Source organism: Natator depressus, chromosome 15 (assembly GCF_965152275.1).
Source record: "Natator depressus isolate rNatDep1 chromosome 15, rNatDep2.hap1, whole genome shotgun sequence".
In the NCBI taxonomy this organism is placed as follows: domain Eukaryota; kingdom Metazoa; phylum Chordata; order Testudines; family Cheloniidae; genus Natator; species Natator depressus.
Window position 1 is genome coordinate 21,471,346 of NC_134248.1, and position 22,748 is coordinate 21,494,093.

Here is a 22,748-nt window from a genome sequence, read left to right on the forward strand (position 1 = left end):
AGAGGTTTATTGCAGGAATGGGTGGGTGAGATTCTGTGGCCTGCGTTGTGCAGGAGGTCGGACTAGATGATCATAATGATCCCTTCTGGCCTTAGTATCTATGAATTGGCTGCATTCAGATACCACAGTGATAGAATTCATAATGGTAAAAGTAACCTTTCTGCAGAAAGAACAAGGCTTATACAACATTCAAGCATCAATAACTCCTAGTGGAACTTAAATAGTGAAGAATAGAGCTGTTCAGGAAACCTTTTTTTCCCATGTTGTCATGGTGCCTCATGGGAGTGGTAGTTTGGGTGCCTTATATTCCCATTCTCCTCTATTGACAGGCTCCCTGGTTAGACTACATCTCCAGTGATGCACCACAGATTCCCCAGCTGGAGAGGGAAGACAGGGCATCACGGGAGATGTAGTGCAGGTGGGGAGCCCAGTCCATAGAGGAGAATGAGACCACAGGAGCACAACTCCCCTAATTTACTGTGGCATATCTGAAGCATATTCAGATAGAATGTTTTCAATTTGCAGCCAAAACTTTGCAGTATTCAGGTGATGGATTTTCAATTTTTCATTGAAAATTTCCTTGAAAAGCAGTTTGTGAAAAGCTTCATTTAATCGAAAAACAATTTTGATAGGAAATTTTCAACCAGCCTTAGTGAAGACGACTTTTGCTGGCCTGCTGCACATGTGTGAACTTCACCCAGTGAAAACACCAGACAGACAGATTCCAGCACTAAACTTGAGTTATCAACACTGGATGATTTCTAAACCAGCACCAAGGTGCATTTTTCAGATAGCCACTTACCGGTTGCTAATTACTCCAGCTGTATGGGAATAATTTTGTACCGGGGTTAACGGGCCAGATTCCTGCTGACTGATGCAGGGAACTCCAAAATGTGCCTCTGTACCATCAAAGCCTGTCATATTTCAGACCATCAAATTTAAAACCAAACTCTAGCCCCGATATATCTTCAAACATTGAGCCTTAGGGCTAAACTGGGTCTATCAACATCAAGAATAACAGCTCTTTATCTGATAGAGTTTGAGTTCATGTGTTTTATTAAGTGCCATTTTCCTAACTATGTGTTTTGTACAATCAAAATGAAAATGGATATGTTCTACAATGAAGCAAAATCTGTCAGACCTATTTCCCACCAAAGAAACAGCCCTTTATTAGAGCAGCTTGCTTTCTGCTATTAGAAATGTCCAGACTTGTACATCATTCCCCATTCAAATAGCCCAGTCTGATCAGGCTTTGGTTAATCATCTATTTAGCTAATTATTCACCCCTTGTGATAGTGCTGGCTGTTGGATTTGTACTCACTGTGATAGATGCCTTGCTAGTTTTTTGAGATTACCAGTAGAGCTGGGCAAAATTTTTCAACCAAAACTCTTTTCAGTAAAAAATGCAGATTCAGTGACACCTGTTTTGTGTGAAATTGACATGAATCCACAATTGTTGCTGTAAAAAACAAACAAAATTGAAAAAAATTCCTTCAACATTTTCAAAGAAAAGCATTTCAACTTTTCAAAAGCAATTACTTTATTTCAAAATTTCCCTTAAATTTATTTATTTGGGTGAAGCAAAATGACTCTAAACAATTTTTTCAACTTTTCAATTTGCCAAAAATTTGGAAAAAGTTTGTTTTCAGTTTGACTCCTGCCAGTTTTTCCTCTGATTTTTTTGGGAATTGCCAGCACCCCCAAAAAATCCATTATTCACCCAGCTCTAATTACAATGGTGTGCTAATCTGGTGCGATGCTTTGATATATGAAGGACAAACTCCAGGCAGGCCCTCTTAACATTTTTTAAGATAGTAGGAATAAGGGTAGAACACAAATTTACCAGTAAACAGAAACTCTGTAAGATTTTGCAATTTGTTCTCAGCCAACAACAGAAAAAATGAACTTGTGCAACTCAGGTTAAATAAACAAGCATGCATCAGAGCCCCAAACTACTAATGCCTCTGCCTAGTGGCACCAGGGCATGAGATGCAAGGCAAGAACTCATAACAATACGCTTTTTTTCTGGTGTAATAGAATTTTACTAACTCTTCTGTATTTCATCCTAACACTCAAACATTTCTTTAAAAAAAAGCAAACAGTTTTCTGTCTTGTTCTTACTCAGCTACTCTGGAGTCTTGCTACTGCCAGCATTCCTATGCTGTACGTACCGAGACAACGGAGCTGCTTATCTTACAATATGCAGCCAAGTCCAAGGGATGTAATAACACAGCGAGCAGAGTGACTGTCTACTCAACTAGGCAAAGTCACTTTCATGCCCTTTTTAGTTCCCATCTTTTTCAGCAACTGCTGTAAAGCCATTGCTTGTTGCAGTGAGATCAGGAATGTCACCACATCTGAGGACCTATATGTTATAAATGGAACTCTGAATAGGTGCAGGTTCTGCCCACGTGGATTGGGATTTAGATGATAAAAGACTTTTCTCGTCTTCCTCATCTTATTCCTGTTAATTTTCATTTTAATAAACATTCTGTACTTTCCCCTGAAGAATATTCTCTTCTTTTGTCCTCTTTCCTTTCCCCTTAGCTCATTCCGATACACTTAGGTTTTCTGTACCTATAAAGTAACTAGCACTTCCAATTACCAAATGGGTGACTTACACTAATTTTTACAGCATGGATGCTCTAGCTATTCAAAGAGTGAGGAAAGAGCCAGGGCTGTGAAGATAATCCATGGCATTTCCCATCTGACTACATCCCATTGTGATGGGGTACACAAACCCCACGCTGACCAGGAAGGGTTAATGAATTATAGAATATCAGGGTTGGAAGGGACCTTGGAAGATCATCTAGTCTAGCCCCCTGCTCAAAGCAGGACCGATCCCCAACCAAATCATGAGCTGCTGTGGGTTCACTCAGTCCTGCCCCACTTCACCATAGCTATCAGACTTGGAGGGAGGCAATTAAAAGGAGAGCGCCCAGGTCAGGAGCGCAGACTGGCAGCTCCCCTGTTATGTGAAAGGTCTGAGGGCCAGCAGCTGACTGAAGACTGTTCTGTCAGAGCCTCCCATGGGCAGGCTGGCTTGATACAGACTGAGAGTTTGATTGGTTAGCAGGAACCTGGTGGTGGGTGTTAAGGCAAACTGCTGCAGGTGGGTCCCACCTGAAAGGAAAGGGACTGAAAGGTGAGCTCAGCAGGGCTGAAGCCTATTTTAGTTTGTGCTTGTGTTGAACTTTGGCTTGGGGACTCCACTGTCCCAGAAGGGAGTGAACTCCCTCAGTGACTTGGCCAACTGGGCTAAGCCAAACCATAACTGAAGTGCTCTGAAGGCTAGGCTGGGGAAACTGAGGCAGTGTTGTGCTGTGCCATCCCTTCCACACTTCTAAGAAACTAACCCCTACTACACACCCACAGTTACATTAATCATTATAAGTTCACAATGCACTCTTCTTGCTGGCAGAGCCATCCCTTGGGTAGGGCGAATCAGGGCGACCGCTTTGGGTAGGGTTGCCAACTTTCTAATTGCAAAAAACCAAACACCCTAGCCCTGCTGCTTCCCCAAGGCCATGCCCCCTACCCCGTTCCTTCTCCAAGTTCCTGCCCCCAGTTCACTACATTCCCCCTTCCTCGGTGGCTTGCTCTCCTGCACCCTCACTCACTTTCACTGGGCTAGGGCATGGGATTGGGGTGCAGGAAGCAGTAAGGGCTCTAACTGGGGGTACAGGCTCCAGGGTAGAGCAAGAAATGAGGGGTTCAGAGTGTGGGAGGGGCTCTGGGCTGGGGCAGGGGATTGAGGTACGGGGGTAGTGAGGGCTCCATCTGGGGATGCAGGCTGTGGCGTGGGGCTGCGGATGAGGGATTCAGGGTATGGGAGGGGGCTGCGGGTTGAGGCAGAAGGTTGGAATGCAGGGGGGATGAGGGTTATGGCTGGGGGTGTGGGCTCTGGGGTGGGGCCGGGGATAAGAGGTATGTGGTGCAGGAGGGGGCTTCAGGCTGGGGGGGGCGCTGAGGGCTGGGGCAGGGGGTTGGAGCATGAGCTTACCTCCAGTAGTTCCCAGTCAGCGGTGCAGCAAGGGGGCTAAGGCAGGCTTCCTGCCTGTCTTGACTCCATGCTGTGCCCCGGAAGCGGCCAGCAGGTCCAGCTCCTAGGTGGAGACGCGGCAGACAGCTCTGCACATTGCTCTTGTCTGCAGCACCACTCCCGCAGCTCCCATTGGCCACGGTTCCTGGCCAATGGGAGTGCAGAGCCGGTGCTAGGGCAGCGTGCAGAGCCCCGTAGTCCCCCCACCTAGGAGACGGACCTGCTGGCCGCTTCCAGGGTGCAGCACGGAGCCCGGACAGGTAGGGACTAGCCTGCCTTAGCTCCGCGGCACCGCTGACTGCACTTTTGAAGGCCCGGTGGACTCGTTTACCTTCAGAAGAGAGTCACAATCCCCCCTACGGGGCAGCAGCATTAGCAATCACACATTTCTCCATGATCCTTAGTGTTAACAATGTGAGTTTATTTTGTAGATCATTGTTCTGTTGGCTCATTTCTTAATAATTTAAAATACTTGCCAAACAAATATATTAACGTGACCTCATGTGCTGAACACACGTTTCCCACTGGTGATAGATAGAATATTTCTACTCTTTCTTTCTCTAAGGAGTCAATGTGCTGGAATAGACATTGAGACATAATTAAAGATAATAGCTTCAAACCCACTGATACTCTAAATGTTTGTAACCCACTCTTAGTTATTCATAATTGAGATTGCAGAAACGTTTTTAGCCAATTTGTCTGACAGTATTTCAGTTCATTGACTTCATAGAGTCCCCTGGTTCAGTTATTAAATAACATTTGCTGTGTGCCATTTTTCCTCTTTGATTTTCTCAGTTAGGGACCAATCCTGCTTCCATTGTAGGATCAGGCCCTTAATGTGAAACAGCCAAACCTGCCTAGTTTAGGTACACCTAAATTCTAGTCAGTGACCCGATCCCACAACCTTTTGTGCATGTGCTTACCTTTATTTGCAAGGACATGACCTTAGTGGGATTATGCGTGGAAGGATGTGGTGGTAGAATCAGGGTCCAACTCTGTACATTATGACAGGTGACATGCAAGATCATACAGGTTGATCTAAAACAGGATATAAACTTATCTACAAACACGGAAAGTATGAGGACATTTCTCCTTTATACTCACTCTTTACAAAATATTCAAATTCTTAACGGGAAACTGTCAAGACAAAATAAAAACCAACCAACCAAGTTCCTTCCCTGTGTCACTAATAAAATAAAGGGCACAATCCTGCAAGCCCTAAATGTGTAGTGCTCCCCTTGACTTCCATAGGATAGTCACAATGTATAAAACTGAGCCTCCTTGTACATTACTGCAGCTTTGCATGTCACTCAGTTTGGACAAGGGAAACAGCAGTATATGCTGTCACTTTCATTTCTTGATTCTCACATACTAGCAAATGCAGTTGTAGTTGGTTTTCACTTTTCCCCCAAAAATATAAATATCTTTCTGTTTATCACGTATTAGATTTTATAACCACTTTTTCTTTTTCACCAAAGTTAAATATCGGGCTTAAATGACTTGACCATTTACATTCTCTGCCACTATCTGTAATCGAAGTGATGACATTTTATGATTGTGAACGTAGCATTAATAGAAGGAAGGACTAAGATGTCCCCTCCCTTTCTGATTTACATAAGTTCTATGTCTATGAGACAATATTTAGGCCCCAGTTCTGCAATCTGATCCATGCAGGCAGAGCTTTACACACACATGGAGTTCCATAGAGATCAGTATTGTTCTGTACAAATGCAGGGACATATTATTTGTGGATCACACTGCAGGACTAAGCTTTTAGATTTCATTCGTGGTGTTAATCCCAGTGTAACTGAGATCAGAATATGACCCATAGTGTTTTGCACTAATATAAGGACCCTTTGCACTGGCATGAATGACTGCACAGTGTGCAGGGCAACAGGGAATCATCTCCTGAGAGTTTTAATTGCACTACTAATGTAGGGGACACCATCTATATTCTGTGTTTGTTTTTCAAAGGCCTTTTTAAATCGAATGAAAGAGATTAGTCACTGAACTGTTGTTTGTCACCTGCTGCGTTTGTCGGACAGAAATTCTCCGTGCTGTTCCAGGAGATTGACAGCAGTAGAGTGTTTTGATTCAGAATACTGGCTCATGATGACTGCTATTAAAACACTATATTTTCACACACCTTTGCAAAATATATTTTGGCAAACCATGAGAGAATCAAAGACTAGCGTCAATGGTGGATTGGGGTATTTTGGGATAGAATTCAGCCTCTTTCTCCTTAGTCATTTTCATCTTTTAAAAAGCATGACTTCATTTTCCTTCATCATTTAATTTACTCAAACATTTGAGATGGAGTGAACTTACTTAATCATAACTTGGCAACTGAGAATTATTTTACATACAAAGGTAAAATAATTCAATTGAGTTAAGTCAGTCATGCACAAACAGGATGTATGTATTTTTCATCAAGATTGTTCTTCGTAGCCTTCAAACAGAATGCAGCAACGGTTTGTGAGCGAGTGGCAATAATAACCCTTTTTCACTGTGGATAGCTGCTTAGGGAGCTGCCCCAAACCCTGCCACTTGTGATTTTTCCAGCAGTCAGGCGTAGTTCTTAATTAATGGTGCTCTATTCCTATCTGACCTCAATTTAAACTTACGTAAGCAGCTGAATCCATTATGGGCCTTGTGTTGATTGTTAGCCCTCTACCTTTGCTTTGCTTTTGACTCAGATGATGAGAAACACAGGCCAGGTAACTGGGCAAAACAGATGCAAATAGAAACATAAATGTGATTCACTTTCATAATTGGGTGGCGGGGAGAAGAGATGTTCCCCATGCCTTATCTTCATGTAGCAGCAGCAGATTCACATAGCTATGATGTAGCCAGGGTGGGGCTTAGAGACAACTTCCATCTAGAAAGTGCCCTTGCAGATATTCTTCCTTCAGCAAGAGTTGGAATGAGAGGGTTTAGACTTCTTAAATCCCTCAAAATTGCATCTTCCAACTTCATTCACAGTCAGCCTACTGCTCCACTTCCTTTGACCTCAGCTCTATAAACCTTCTGTAAAAGTGTACCTTCTTCTGCACATTGGACATTATTCCACCATTGCAGTCATCAGTTAAGTGAGCCCAGTGCAGGGTAGGAGCCACCAGCTGGGTCTTCCCCAGTCCTACCCCCTGCCCCACAGTGATTTACCTCTCTGCCGGCTGCCCTGGGCACCCAAAATATACTGGGGGGTGGTTACATGACCACTCTTGTGGCTTCCCTTTGCTTCCTACTCAGAAAGTAATTTTTCTGTGGGTAAGCAAAGAAATCTGGAGGGGAACATGAATTCTGCACATGTGCAGTGCTGCAGAATTACCCCAGGAGTATTGGATAGTCTTTCTAGGTTTGATACATGGAAGAAAAGAACATAACACTTTTGCAGTTTCATCTGCTACTTACAACGGAACCAAGCTTCAAGATTCATCTAAATCTACTATGTGCAGAGATGTCGGACCATATGATGAGATTCTTCCTAAACCAGAGATGGGGGGAAGCACCTGATATAAAGACAGGACATCCACTTCTGCAGCAATGTTAGGCCTCACTATTTTCTTGGATCTGGATTGACAAGAGTGTACCGAAGGGGAAAGAGTATATGCCTCATTATTAACCCCCACAAGCTATCACATCCCAGTGTGCTTAACGCTAACAACATTATACAACATTGCCACTCAAGCTACAGATGACAGCTCAGTGTTCGCAGATCTGCTGTGTAGTATGGTTGTGACATAGTAATTTCACAACTATCACAGAAATTATTCTGAGATACTACTTCAGTTTTGTTTTGCCCTCAGAACGACTTTCTTCTCTCCTTGACTTCAGATTAAAAAATAAAATGGAAAACCTTTAATTAAAGATGTACTTCAAAGGGTTCTTTGGGGCTGGATTTGCACAGCAAATCCCTCCTTCAGCCACACAATGGGTTTGATTCATCTCTCACTTACAGTAATATAAATCAGGAGCTAGTCCAGTGAAATCAAGGATGTTGCACTGGTGTGAAATGAGCCATGCATTCTAAAGTCACTCTAGCATGTTCCAATTGTGCTTAATCCATGTCGGTGTTCTCCTGTGCCCAGGGATATAAAAACACTTGAGCATCAGACAAAGCAGCATTGTTAAGACAGAAACACACATAGCTCCAAATGTGTGACCCTCTTTCACACACACAGGCACATACCACGAACCATCCTTCTGCTAGTAAAGCGCTGACCATAGTGTTACACCTCATACTATGTTCCATCTCCCACATACAATTGGAGCAACCGTGTGAAATATTCTGGCAGCTTCCTGGGCTAGTGAGCAATTATTTTGACTTCACCTTTGTCCTAAGCCTCAATACACAAACAGCATCAATTAAAAAATACAGTGGGTCCAAATTCTAATCACTAGGGGAGAAAAATTGATTTATAGCAGTTAATTAGCTTCAACCAGCAAACCCAAGTCATCACCTGACCCTGAGGTAAAACTAGTGTCTCCTCCATTCATAGAAACAAATGGCTTTAATGCCTTGTTCTACTTTCATAAGGCTGATTTAGGAAGAGGAATATGAGTAGTATTTAAAGTTATCTCTAAATCATATTTCCTTTCTTCTGCAGAAACAGCAGCAGGGAAATACTGTCTGGTTGGATTTATAGAATTTTTGTTCCACCAGTAAATGACTTCTCCAGCTCTTTAATAAAATTCTCTGGTCCTAGCTGACCTGCCAGTGCCCTTAATTTCAGTAAATATTTTAAGCATGTGAAGCTGAAGAAGGATCACCCAGCAATGCAGCTATGGAGACCAATGCACTTGTAAGAATTTTGCTGGGGAAATTCTGTTTGAAAAATTGATTCATACTGAGTTCGGGGCAGCTCCTCAGCTGGTGCTAATTTAGGTTGTTCTATGGGACTTAATGGAGTAGTGCTGATTTACAAAAGTTGATGAGCTTGCTCGTAGTGTGAGCATGGACCTCTCAGCTGCATTCATTGCTCTCTCCAGCAGTTTGGAAACACCAGAGATTTCAAAAGATGCTTTGCCTCTCTGAATTATACAATGCATGCTGTTCCCAGCATTTAGCTATTATGTTCCCAGTTCCAAAGGGGTTTAAATAACACTTATTAATATCAGTGGGATTTGTTTGGTCTTAAATTGTGTTTTTCCCAGCTACAGTGAGACAACCTGACCTGTCTCCTTGAGGTCTATGGTTCATTCTGCTCAAGGGCAAAAGTCTCCAACACAGCAGCCACGATTTTTGCCAGTCTAGTTCTTCAAATTAATAATGCCAAACAAGCCTTGAATCACTAGCTCTATTCTGAGCTTTATTCAGATTCCAGGGACTACGTGCACACCCGCATGCATACACACACCCAGAGGAATAGTTTCACCACTAATAGACATTTCATTGTTATCACTGGACATTTATTGTTTTTGGGTCCTTGGCATCCCACATGGAATTTGCTCTCCCCCAGCGTGTCCTGATTTTACATGAAATAATCACCATTTGAAACTATCTCCTTGTGATGCGGTGTCCATCCCATTCAAGGCCTGAGCACCTTATAGGCTGCACCTGGCAGAGAGCCAGGGACTAAAAGTCTAACTGAAGATGAATCCCAGGTGCGTGCACACGTTAAGCTTGTGTAAAGCCCAGAAGTTGAGAACAAAAGGGGCCTGCAGCTAGGAGCTCCAAGAGAGAAAGGGAGTTAGCTAGGGACAAGGAGGACTTCTGTGGGGGGGGAGAGTACACCCTGGGATCATGCCCTGGACTAGAGAGTCTGGCAAGAAGCTGAAAAGGGTGGAGTACCACTGGGAGTGAAGTAAGCAGAATCTGGAAAACCCAGAGGTGGGCAAGAAGATACAGAAGTGAGGTACGAAGGAGCCCTGGGAACCAGTAACAGGGTTAGCGAGTGAGTAGACTGTGGTTGCTAGGCATAGGATGCCTGAGCTGGAACCTGGAGTAGGGGGTGGGCCTACCAGCCACTGGGAAAGTAGTGCTGGACCCAGACTTGTACCGGATGACTGCCCAACATGGCATACAGATACCTTGTCCAATGGGACTCTGACACACTGGAAAGAGAGGACTATATAGTGACCTAGCTAGAGAGCTGAGTCACAAAGAGAAACCACTGAATTATGGGAAGAGAAACAGTGATGGAGTGACTGACCATCAGCAGGAGTGCCATACAGGAGAAAATCCTATGCCATGCCTGGCCAGGAGATGGTGCTGTTGCAGTCGCTGAACCCCATTACACTCCTCCGCTCCCTAATTGCCATGGCCTCTTAATTTCAGAAATACTTGTCAGCTAACCAGCTCCAGGAATCTTCATTCTGGTTTTAGGCCTTCCCACAGCACAGAAACTAGTTTTCCCCTGATCATAAATTCATAATCTTCTTCGCTTGATCCAGAGTCACTAGCTTGTCAGCTGCTGCTTTGTACTACAGCAGCATCTAGGATGGTGCTGATAAAATATCGTTTAATCAATTAGAAACACTGGCTCAGATCCCAGGCTGGGGTTGACCTGGTTTTCCTCGTGTCTTGCTGGTCAAACCCAATTAACTTCTCCAAATTGATAAGTTCCACTAGTAGCAGGGGATTGGCCCAATTCTCCTTAATTGATGCTGTTCCAGTGAAGGAGGTTGCCTACTACCATAAACCGAGCTCATATAGAAGCCATGTGGATACTGAGCAATACCTTCTGATTGGCCCATAAGGGGAAAACCCTGCCTCGCCTTAGCCCTGCTCTGGGTGACGGATACAGTTTTGCTGGGCATGATGCTATGACTCTTAACAGCAGGGCCTTGCTCCCTACATGCTAGAGAGCTGCACAGTGCCAGAGTTCCCTGTCCTCGGGGTGGGACTGGTAGAGCTCTGATTAAATGGATGCACCAGCCATTTGGCACTGCAGACCAGGGCGCAGGAGCTGTGGGTTTCAATGCAGTTCCAGTGCTGCGGTTATGGTGTAGCTCTGCTAATCCGCCGCAGGCTGGGGTAGAGATGATTCCTGCTCCTTGATGTTCCCCTCCTCATGCAGAGCCAGTCAGTCGCCATGTCATGGAAATGGGAGTGGCAGGTGCTTGGTAGGGGATGAGCACCACCCAGGATAGGGCCCAGAAGGAATAGCATACTTGATTTAATAATGAAACACTCCTGCCTTATTCCTATATGGATTAAACTGTGTGTGAGCTATATGTGTATATATGTAAATTTCACATGCATGTGCACAGTGATTGCTATGAAAATCTCAATATTTACCTGTAGTTACAATTTTTTTGCTATCTGAGCTACTGCAGTATCTCTCTGCGCTTAGAACGGGAAATAGCTGCAGTCTCTGTCTGACGAGATAGTCTGCCTCATAAGAGTAGTGGTCTCAGTGGTCAGTCCACCCTGTTGTATGGCATGGCCCTTTAAGAAATTGAAAGGTCTGATTATATGTACGAGGACCTGGGAGACATTGGGAGAGGGGAAGCAGTTCTGGGGGTAAGAGGTGTTGGAGAGGAAATCTCTCACTGGCTTCTTTGAGGGCCCAACCACTTGCGAATGAGCAGCGAGAAGGGGACCAACATAGAGACTGCCTCCCATCATATTGCAGAGCAGGCAACAGGAGACATCAGTCAGGCAAGGCTTGCCTGCTGAGTACCCTAGAGGATAATTCAGGAAAAAGGACCAGCTGAGGGAGAAGCTGGCAAAGGCCATACAGCTGGCGAACCCAGCTCCAGAGGGGAGAGCTGGAGAGATTCCTCATTAAGGAGAAGTGAGGGAGTAACTAGTACAACCCAGGAACAAAGTGGGAAGAGTTCCAGCACCAGAGAGAACAGCAAAAAAGAGGAAGGGGATAGAAAAGAGGAAAAAACCCAGAACCTTGATATAGTTCTAGAAATCTGTTTATATATGATTTGCAGAACCTGCAACTTATATTGACCACTTTTCTGTATGGAGGTATATGTCTAGGAAAAAAAATACAATCAAGCCATCACAATAGGACAGAGAAGTGTTGTCACCTGAAGTTACAGACAGTATATAATTATTTCCCAGGATATTTACATTTTCTCAGACCCTACAGTATAAATAAAATGGATTTGCAAATGGTCTGGGTCTTTAATGAGTAATAAATATCTTAATTTTTAATAAAGCAGATAAGTTTGAAGGTTTCACCTGCAATAATGAAAATGAGGGTGCCAAAAAGACAGCAAAAAAACCAAAACAAAATGTTCCAGGCTTGTTATTTCGCCTGAGAACTTCTCTTTCACTTCTGGAGATAATATGAAATATATGCCCAAGATACTGGAATTCCAATTATGTCCTGCTAACCCACTATTGACATTATCTTCATTTTAAAGAGTAATTTGTTGTTAGTATGAAGGAAGCCTGATACATGGAATTCAATCAGTTATCTTGCCATGAATAAAATAATGCTTTGGAAGACCATTTAACCTCTCTATTACCCATATTCTAGCTAAGGCAGTAAAAACACAGTACTCTGATTGCTTTGAGATGAACTTCTATTAACAGAACATATTTCATTCAAAGTTATCTTAATGTTATACTGTATATTACCTTAATCTTTTTCTTTCCAAACAAGGGGCTTTATTTCAATTAGCAGTTCAATAAACTTGTCTGGTATCAAGGCTGTGACATGAACAATTCAGTTATAAGATTTATTTTCATATGTCTTGTTACTCTCCCCCGCCACCCCGCAGATTGCTGCTTAATGAGAATAAGTGGACAGACGAAGCCCACTGCAGTCCTGTATCAAGAAAACTCACACTATATCCATTTATCTTAGGGTTAAATGCTGCTCCCACTCAGCACAGTTTGAGCACCTTTAATTTCAGTAAGATCCTACCTGAGTTAAAGCTGAAGGATTGGGTCCAGAATCGATGAGGAAAGCTTTTGCTTATAGGTTACCATGCAGCTAACATGCGTTGCCAGCCAATAGTAGAATAATGACCAGACTTCTCTCTTTTCTGGCCCCAACACTCACTTACAATAGAGTGCTCTATGATATTATACACCATTCAGACATTGGTGAGGCCTCATCTGGAGTACTGTGTCCAGTTTTGGGGCCCACACTAGAAGAAGGATGTGGATAAATTGGAGAGAGTCCAGCGAAGGGCAACAAAAATGATTAGGGGTCTGGAACACATGACTTATGAGGAGAGGCTGAGGGAACTGGGAATGTTTAGTCTACGGAAGAGAAGAATGAGGGGGGATTTGATAGCTGCTTTCAACTACCTGAGAGGTGGTTCCAGAGAGGATGGTTCTAGACTATTCTCAGTGGTAGAAGAGGACAGGACAAGGAGTAATGGTCTCAAGTTGCAGTGGGGGAGGTTTAGGTTGGATATTAGGAAAAACTTTTTCACTAGGAGGGTGGTGAAACACTGGAATGCGTTACCTAGGGAGGTGGTAGAATCTCCTTCCTTGGAAGTTTTTAAGGTCAGGCTTGACAAAGCCCTGGCTGGGATGATTTAATTGGGGATTGGTCCTGCTTTGAGCAGGGGGTTGGACTAGATGACCTCCTGAGGTCCCTTCCAACCCTGATATTCTATGATTCTATGTAACAGAAGGCAGACTCTAAAATCAGAAGACTAAGGCGTGCTGCATAACCCACACGATTAGTAATGAGATACAGAGTTTTGCCTTCAGCTGGGTTCAAAGCATTGGCATAAAGTCATTAGCGAGTGCTTTGTAACAGTCTGTGTAAAATGAGTTTGGCGGTCCCCGTCCAATTCTTAATGGACAGGTGTCCAGATCATACAAATTGCCTTCATAAGCGGCAATAACGGGCCTGTTTGTCTGTCTCAGTGGAAGGGCCAAGACCTGATTTGGCACAGAGTCTGAACTACCTGGAGGTAGTTCTCTCCTATTTCAGGTACGTGGCAGGACAATTTGTAGAAGCTCACATTTGCTGCCTCCTGCATTGTTCAGGTCATGTGGATTAACAAGGATTTAATTCTGAAGGTCTGTCCTTCCAGCATGCAGTGAAAAAATCACGTTCAACTGAACAAAGAGAGAAAAGGAATCAAGGAGGAAGGATGTTTTAGATTATCAAGCAATTTGATTGGCTGGCCACGCAGAGCCAAATCCCTGGAGTAATGCCACTGACTTCCAGAAACTATTTGCATGAGTAAAGTGAACGACATTTGGCCTTCAACAATTTATAGTAGCGAACACAGTGTGCAATTGGAGTACTCATTTGGCTTACATTCCCTGCCCGGTCTACGTTAACTGTATTTTTCATACATGTTCCTCTTCTGTCACCTGCACCGGGAATGAAAGTTACCAGAGAGTGCCCACAGTGACACAAACTCCCCTCTGTGAGCTACGATCTCAAATGATTGCACCAAAACACTTTAAAATTCAGTGGAAGTTTTTTATGGCAGTTGTGGAGTGTAAGTGCTAGGCTATTAAATTCTATTAAAGTTGATAGATCTGTTTGAAATATACTCACGTATACAATAAGATATTAAACACAACATGTCTAGTGTTGTGTGGAAATTAACTCTAGGCAATGAGGGGAAGCAAATATTTTACCACTTTGAAAAAATTAACCCTTGTCTAAATATGAAATAACTTCTATTAATGGGAATGGAAAATCCTTTCAGTACTATTAGCATAGGAAAAAGGTAAAGTAAAGGGTGATCCTGCATTTCCTGTACATACCAAATTCCACACTGGCTTAATTCAGACTGCTGCTATAGAAGGGGCCTGATCCAGAGCCTGTTAAAATCAATGAAAAAGCTCTTATTGATGAGTGTGTGTTTTGGATCAAATCCATGGTGCACAAGACAAAGTCCAGAGATCTCAGGACAAAAATCCCTTGAGGTTCACCTTGCTGAGTCTTCCTGGAACCATTCATTTTCTTCCTCTTTCCTTGCTAAGTCAGGAGCTGACCTCCAATTGCAGCTGTAGAGATGGCTTTGACCTACATTACCTTGTGATCAAATTTCAACATAGAAATCTAGGAGGAGAAGAGCAATGGCCAGTGCCGTAGAGAATGGCAGCTTATTTGCCCCCACCCTCCCACCACTTGCTATATACCCTGACAGGCACAAAATCCCACCTACATGGAATTCAAGCAGACAGTATCTTTACACGGCATGTGAAAGGCATGACTCCTCCATGACAGAAATGAGGAGATTTGTACCTACAAGAACCCATCCATAACTGGATCCACCACAGAACAGCACTCTTGTTTCTTTTCAGACAAAATCCTAAACTATTTACTCAGGCAAAACTGCCTGGGAAGAAATCAGCAGGAGTTATGTGGGAGTAAGCCAGGCAGTGCTTGATCCCTCAAGGTCTGGCAACACTTCAAAATGGGGGTGTAATTTGCACCTTGAGGAGAATACTGATGCTAGCTCTGATCAAGCCAGTGTGTTAAAAATAGAGGGTAGCTGCCATGGCAGAAAAGGCTAGCTGTCCCCGAGTACATGCCTGTGGTTTTGGATGAGTGTGTACTCATGGTGACTAGCCCCACCTGCTGCTCACTGTTACACTTCTATTTTTAGCACTCTAGCTCAATCAAAGCTAGCTTGATTATGTCTCCTCCAGCTGGGAATGACACCCCGAGCTTGAAATGTAGACATACCCTTGGTGAGAGCTGTTGTTCCATTAGTGCTTTCCAACAGGTGCTGAAAGGATCCAAGATCTCATTAGAAAGTCTTGGAAATCAGAGGAGGTCAGCATTTTTGTGACATATAGTCCATGCAGTCAAAATAAACGTAGGCACCTGCTTTCAGTGCTTCCCCTGCCTCACACTAAGAGTCACTTTCCTGGTCACTATCTCAGCCAGATTTTGGTGGAGTTTCATAGAGATGGCAAAACGCACATCCCTGACACAACAGCCACTCCCCTGACAAATTTCAATTCCCGGCTCCAAGGCATCGGGTGCTAGAGCTGTTCAAAGAAAAGGTTGCCAGAATTTTTTCACATGAGCAAAACAAGGAATTTTCCCCTAGTATCATCCTAGGATGTGGCTGAACTGTTTTATCTGAAATTTTCTCAAACAATTCAGCCTGAAGCAGACACCTGGCATGGAAAATTTCAGCCCAAATGGTTAAAGTTTGGCAAAGGTTAAGGAAAGGAAAACAGGGTCTTATCCTGGGAAATGTGGGGCAACCTTAATAATTGGCAGTGCCACCAGCCCCACCTATAATAAGGAATATCGTATTATACCTAAAGCAGTTGGTCTCTGCCAGGGTTCCTTCCCTACTCTGAACTCTGGGGTACAGATGTGGGGACCCACATGAAAGACCCCCTCAAGCTTATTTCTACCAGCTTATCTTAAAACTTCCCCAAGACACAAAATTCCTCATATCTGGGATTCAGTATGCTGTCATCACCAAGCGATTTAACAAAGAATCAGGTAAGAGACCACTTGGAGATGTCTTCCCCCAAAATATCCCCCCAAGACTTACACCCCCTTTCCTGAGGAGGCTTGAGAATAAACAAGATGAGCACAGACCAGCCTTGGGTTTTTAGGACACTAAAAACCCCAATCAGATTCTCAAAAAACAGAACTTTATTAGAAGAACAAAAAAAGATAAAAGAAACCCTCTGTAAGATTAGAATGGAAGATAACCTCACAGGCAGTCAGATTCAAAATATAGAGAATCCCTCTAGGCAAAACCTTAAGTTACAAAAAGACACAAAAACAGGAATACACATTCCCTCCAGCACAGCGAATTTCACAAGCCAAAAACAAAAGAAAATCTAATGCATTTTCTAGCTAGATTACTTACTAACTCTATAGGAGTTGGATTGCTTGCTTTCTTGATCTGTCCCCGGCAGAGGCATCACACAGACAGACCGACAAAGCCTCCCCTCCTGCCCCAGATTTGAAAGTATCTTGTCCCCTTATTGGTCATTTTGGTCAGATGCCAGCCAGGTTACTTGAGCTTCTTAACTCTTTACAGGTAAGAGGATTTTATAGTACTGTATCAGAGCTTCTAAACCCCTTCCCTTTATATTTATGACAGTCTCTCTCTTTGCTTCAGAGCTCCTGCCTGGAAATGTTTCCAACTCCTCCTTCCTGGCTTTCTGCCTCAGATTTAAAGAAACAGTGCACAAGCTCTCAAACAGCACCTTGAAAATCACGTGTAAAAAGCCTAGGAGAGCTAATAGAGATATAAGCCTTGGCAGATGAAACATGGAATTGATGGGGGCCCCTTTTTCTGCTGCCTAGTGAAGTCCTAGTGAATCATTTTGCTACAAACGAGATCTTTGCATTATGTCCATGTCTTGATTGTAACAAGCATTTCAAGCAGAAGCTGTCATCTGAAAAGAATGAGATTCATAAATGAATTGTGGTGAAAAAAAAATCAGTGAAGCCAACACCTACACACTCTAAGATAATTAATGAACATTATGCACGTTTGGAGGATTTTCTCCCTAAGCTTACCATTATATCTGCCAGCAAATATGAGAAAAGAGGGGATGACAAGAGTCACAATCTATTTCTGTTATATTTCCTTTCAGTCATGTGATTCAGCCCCTAGCTGTCCCTGTGCTGTAGTGAGGGTTCCCAAAAGAGCGTAGTGGCTGGGAACAGAGAAAAGATGGAAGCCATCTTGTTGCTGATCTCCTTGACAAGCTCCTGTTGTTTGAGACGGCTCATGCTCTATATGCTATGACAGTGACCAGAGCTGATATAGGGGAGTGCCAGTGACATGATTCTGAGACCCTCCTCGCACATATGGAACTCATAAATTGAATCTTTATGCTGCTACCAGATTTTTCTGAGGCTTCGCCAACTGATATTGGGGCCCATCGTGTTAGGCCCTGTACAGACACACAGCAAGAACCAGTTCTTGCCTTGAAGAGCTTATTATCTAAACAGACATGGTTGACAAAGGATGGGAGGGGAAAATGAGGCAACGAGAAGTGAAGCAACTTGTCAATGGTCACACACAAAATTGGTGGTAGAACCAGAAGCAGAACCCAGGTGTCCTGACTTCTAGTCCAGTACCCCATCCACTGGGTCATGCTGCCTCCCCAAATATTATTAATATATAGAAGAAATTTTATTAATGGTCATAACAGTTGACAAAAATGGTATCCCAATGGAAAGATTAAGTCTTTATTTACATGTAATGTATGGGCTTAAGTTCTTTTTAATTGAAAAAATAAGAAAAAGGAGAAAATGTTTAGTTTCTAAGGCACAGGTAACAAAGTTAGCATCACCCTCCCCTTCACCCTCTCCTGCCACCAAAAACTCTAGCCTTTTGAGGTGAGTGATTAGCTCAACGTACAATATTTTGCCCTGAGGCTTTTATAAAAATTTCACCACACTGAAGCTCCTAAAGTCTCCCATTTCAGTCTGTACAGCCATGTACCCAGAGAATTCCCCAGGCTGAAAATCTGAAGCCAAATGTGTATTGCAGTGTGGATTTCAACATGACTACTGAGAAGCAGAGTTAGTGGGTGGTGTTAAGCAGAAGTTCTCAATTTGCAGAAAGGGTTCTCCTGAATTCCACTAGATGGGTGTTCTGGCAACACCTCTGTTGTGGATGGCACCTGGAGTGTGGGTGTAGGCAGCTGGATTGACAATAATGGGAGCAGCAATCTGAACTGAGTCAAGAAAGTATAGGTGTGAGACAGAATGTTTAGATCTTATTTGGCAATGAAGAGTATGAGTAATGCCAGCTAGTTACTTTAACAGAACCTGGGATATTAGTGCCTCAATCAAGCATTAAAAATTATTTAAAATGAGTAAAACATTTATTTCCTTTTTGTATAATGCACAAGTTATTTTAAGATAGTTGCAACATGAACAAACCCCTCTAACTCAATAGTAAAGTGCTCAGGTTACCATCATATCTCTGTGTATGAGACATGACTGGATCAGTTCTGCTTAAATCGAACTGTAATAATAAAATCATAAGACTTCAAGGGTCTTTTGTTATCCCCAAGTAGTGCACCCCACCATGAGCAGAAATATTTCACACTTAGGTTACTTACGGTACTTCTCATCACAGCTGTAAACTCCTGGTTCATGCTCAAGGTAAGGCAAAATTTCTAGCTCCTCTAGTTCTCAAAGGACAACCCTAACCCCTTTTTTGCAGGACATGATACAATTTTAGTTTATGTATGTGCTGTGCAATATCAGGGCTTGGCAGGATCAGGAAGAATAAGAACTGTAATATGTCCAGAACTTTCAGTGGAGCTGATTTATACTGACTGGGGATCTAGCCCAAGATGTGCAGAAAAATAACATGCATGCATCATTTCTGCAAGAAATGTGTCACTGACAGTGACCTACCTTTCAAGGCAGGGTGAGACTTTGCTAAAGAACACGGAGATCCTTGCATGAAAGATGCTAGATCAGTGTTAAGTTTAGTTTTGCTGTTGTGTATTAAAGACCAAATTGTATTCCTGTTGTAAAACTTGACTATTGATGCAGGGATTCTCCATGGCTAGCTGGGAGAAGGAAATTAATCCTTACACCACCCAGGCTATAAATGCTCCAAGGCCACTAACAACCATGCAGGGCAAATATCCTATACATGCAGTGGTAGATGTGGCTGATAGATCCATGTAGTTGTGGATCCTCTGGTCTACCCTGCCCCCAAACCTGAAGTGGGTACTCCCCCACTGGTTGCATTGCAAGAATCCTGCTCTCCCATTCTCATGCCAGAGGAACCCCCTCTATGCCACTGTACCTAGAGCCTTCTTTGTCTGCAAGGGGAAGGGTATTATTTGACAAACAGACCAGAATGATAGAGTTCACAGGGATTAGGTTTATAATAGACCTAAGAATAGCAGACAGTAGCCCAGAATGGCAACTATGAAGTGCCATATGAATCTAATGGGGAATGAAAACACGGTGAACATAAAGAGCCAGAGTCATACTTAGATTGTAAACTCTCTGGGGCAGGGAGTATCATTCTGGTTTGTGTTTGTACAGCCCCTAACATGGTGGGTCCTGGTGCATGACGAGGGCACCCAGGCAATACAAACAAAGAGACAATGATTAACCCTATTGGGATGAGTGCTATCCCTCACAATGAGTCTGTCACAGCAGATGATTTTACTACAGAGCACATGGTTTAATTTTACTCTTCCTCAGCAAGCTGAAGCTGGTTCCTGCCATGGGCAGCGCATGAGCCCCCCTGTTTGGGGAGGCTAGCCATGTGGCCCTGCCCCTTCCGCCTAAGGCCTCTCCCCATCCCTGGAGCCCTGAGTGCCTGCGCGCCCCCCCGTCCACCAGAGCCCTGAGTACCTGTCGCCCCCAGCCAGATGAGCCATGGCTGAACTGTGCCAGGCTGCCCTCAGTGGCAGGCCGCCGGCTGGCCTCAGGACCAGCCCCCAGCACCGGATTGCCAGCTGGCCCCAGCACCTGCACCCAGCACTAGACTGCTGGACCGCCCCCAGTGCCGGGCTGCCAGTTGCCCTAGCCTGCTGGCCGTGGAGCTCAGCTCCCAGTCCCGCTGGCCTTGGCACCAGTTTGGGGGACAAAAGAAAAAGCTAACAGAAAAGAGCTGAAGATTTCCACTCCTGTAGAGGCTTCTGTGAATTATAACCCAAAAGGATAAGACCATTCCATTTTCCTTTGTGCAGTAATGTCCCTTTCCTCCATTTTACCCCCCTCTTCACTACTTACATCTGATTTAGAAAATATCAAGGTATCACCTCAGATTTGGGAAAGAAAAGAAAAAAAAAGATTCCCGAACTGCGGTGGACGATAGATGACATGCCTATCCCTATTTTGGCACCAACCCACCTTGGCACTGAATACAGTACCTCCTGCCTACTCCAGGCCAGGGTTTATATCAGGAATGTGTAGCTGGTCTGGTTGGCTGGGCAGTTGTACACAAGAAGGGAGAGCTGCAAGGTGTGCTTGCCAAGCTGGTGTGAAGGGGTCAGTTCACCGCTGGCACTTCCTCATGCCCAGACGTGTCATGGCCACTCTCTCTCTGCAGGGGTCTACTGCCACTGGTTGCTCCTCTTCTCCAGTGGCCTGCCTCTTCCTGTGACTTGGACTTCTGGCCAGGTCACTTCAAAGTTTCTCCCCTTCCAGGAAAGTCCATAAACAAAAAGCAACGGGAGTTCACACAAATAAACTGAGTTAGTAAGAGAGAGCAAGGAATGACTCCTCTCAGCATGTATCAGTATCAGGCTCTCCCTTCCTTCAGGGAGGGACCTTCAGGCAGTAATTGTTGGGGAAGTTCCTGCCTTCCCTCTGGAGTGGAGCGTTGAAAATCTGTTCCCTTCCCTGGTCTGCCCACAAGCGAGGTATTCGGCTTCCCTTTTACCTTCTCCTCCAGCCTGTGCATGTCTTGCAGGTGGGGTGGGGTGGAGCTGGCCAAGCCCAGAGCAGCTCCTTAACCCCTTGTTCTCCACTGTGGGGTTTCTATATCCCATTACTCTGGGCAATCAGGAAAAGGCATTTCAAAAATATGTGGGAATTTTAAAAGGCGGGGGGGGCGGGGGGGGAAGAGTGGCTTCTGGTCTCCATGAGACTCATGAGTGTTAGGGTCGATACAGGTCACGCAGTGTTGACCCTCACATAGTCCATCAACCATGGCTCAATGCGATTCAGGGAAGTGGTATTACTGCGTCGCCATAATGGGGCACTTACATCAGTGGGAGACAAATTTGAGTGTAGACACACGCACAAGTAGGTCGATGCAAGGCAACTTACATCAAAGTACCTTTGTCGCGTAGACCAGGCCTAAGCGACTACTCTATGGTGCTGCAGCGGCACACCTGCAGCATCATAACTGTGTCTCTGTAATGTCTGTGGCCTAGACATAGTCTTAGGCACTTAGGAGCTTTAGTCTCAGACTTTCACTATATCTTAGGCTCCTAAATTCTTGTCATTTTTGAAAATGAGACTTGGGCTCCTAAGTCACTCAGGAGTATTAGAAAATTTCCCTCTAAGGGAATGTCTTCACTAGATCTGTGCCGAACTGGAATTTTCGTTGTGCAAGAAATGTCTCTTTTCCGAAAAGAATTTGTTCTAAATTAGAACACAAAGCTGTAAATGCAAAATTTCCCATGGAAATGGAGCATCCAAAATGGAAATTCTCAAACATTTATAGTCAGCTCCCTGACTTCCCAGCTCACTAGCTACCATGCTGGGGTGAGAGATGTTCATATGATCAGGAGCTAGGTTGGTGCAAAACCTCACCAGTTAATCTGCAGTAAAGCCATAAGTGACTTGCCCCAGATTGCACAAGAAATCTATAGTAGAGCAGGAAAGTGAATGCAAATCTTCTGAGACTCAGGCCAGTGCCGGTGCCAGAATCACAAGACCCACTGCCAAAGAATCAGTGGGGGCCAAACTCAGCCTTGGTGCTGCTCCATCCAACATACACTAGGATTTGGTCTCTAGGTATGGTGAGGGCATCTGGTGTCAGAATCAACCCTCTTTTCAGGGATAAGAGAAATGTATAAGCAGGGATGCACAGAGGAGGAACTACAGTACTTATCTGGAAGCAAAAGGAGGTGGAGCCTCCAAAAATGCTTCTTTCCCCCCCTAAAATCCCATCTTTTATTTCCTGCCATTTGTCCGCACAAGAAAACAGTTAAAGCAGCACAGCCAGCAGGAAAAAGAAAGGTTTGAGACAAGGGGCAATGCATTTTTAGTACAGAATATGGTTTTATTTTAGCAATTGTTTTTTAATCAATAAGGCAATAAACCTTGCTTTATTTCAAACCACACACCAGCTCCGTGGTTGCATACAGAATTCACTCTGATTGCCATTCTGCCTGAGT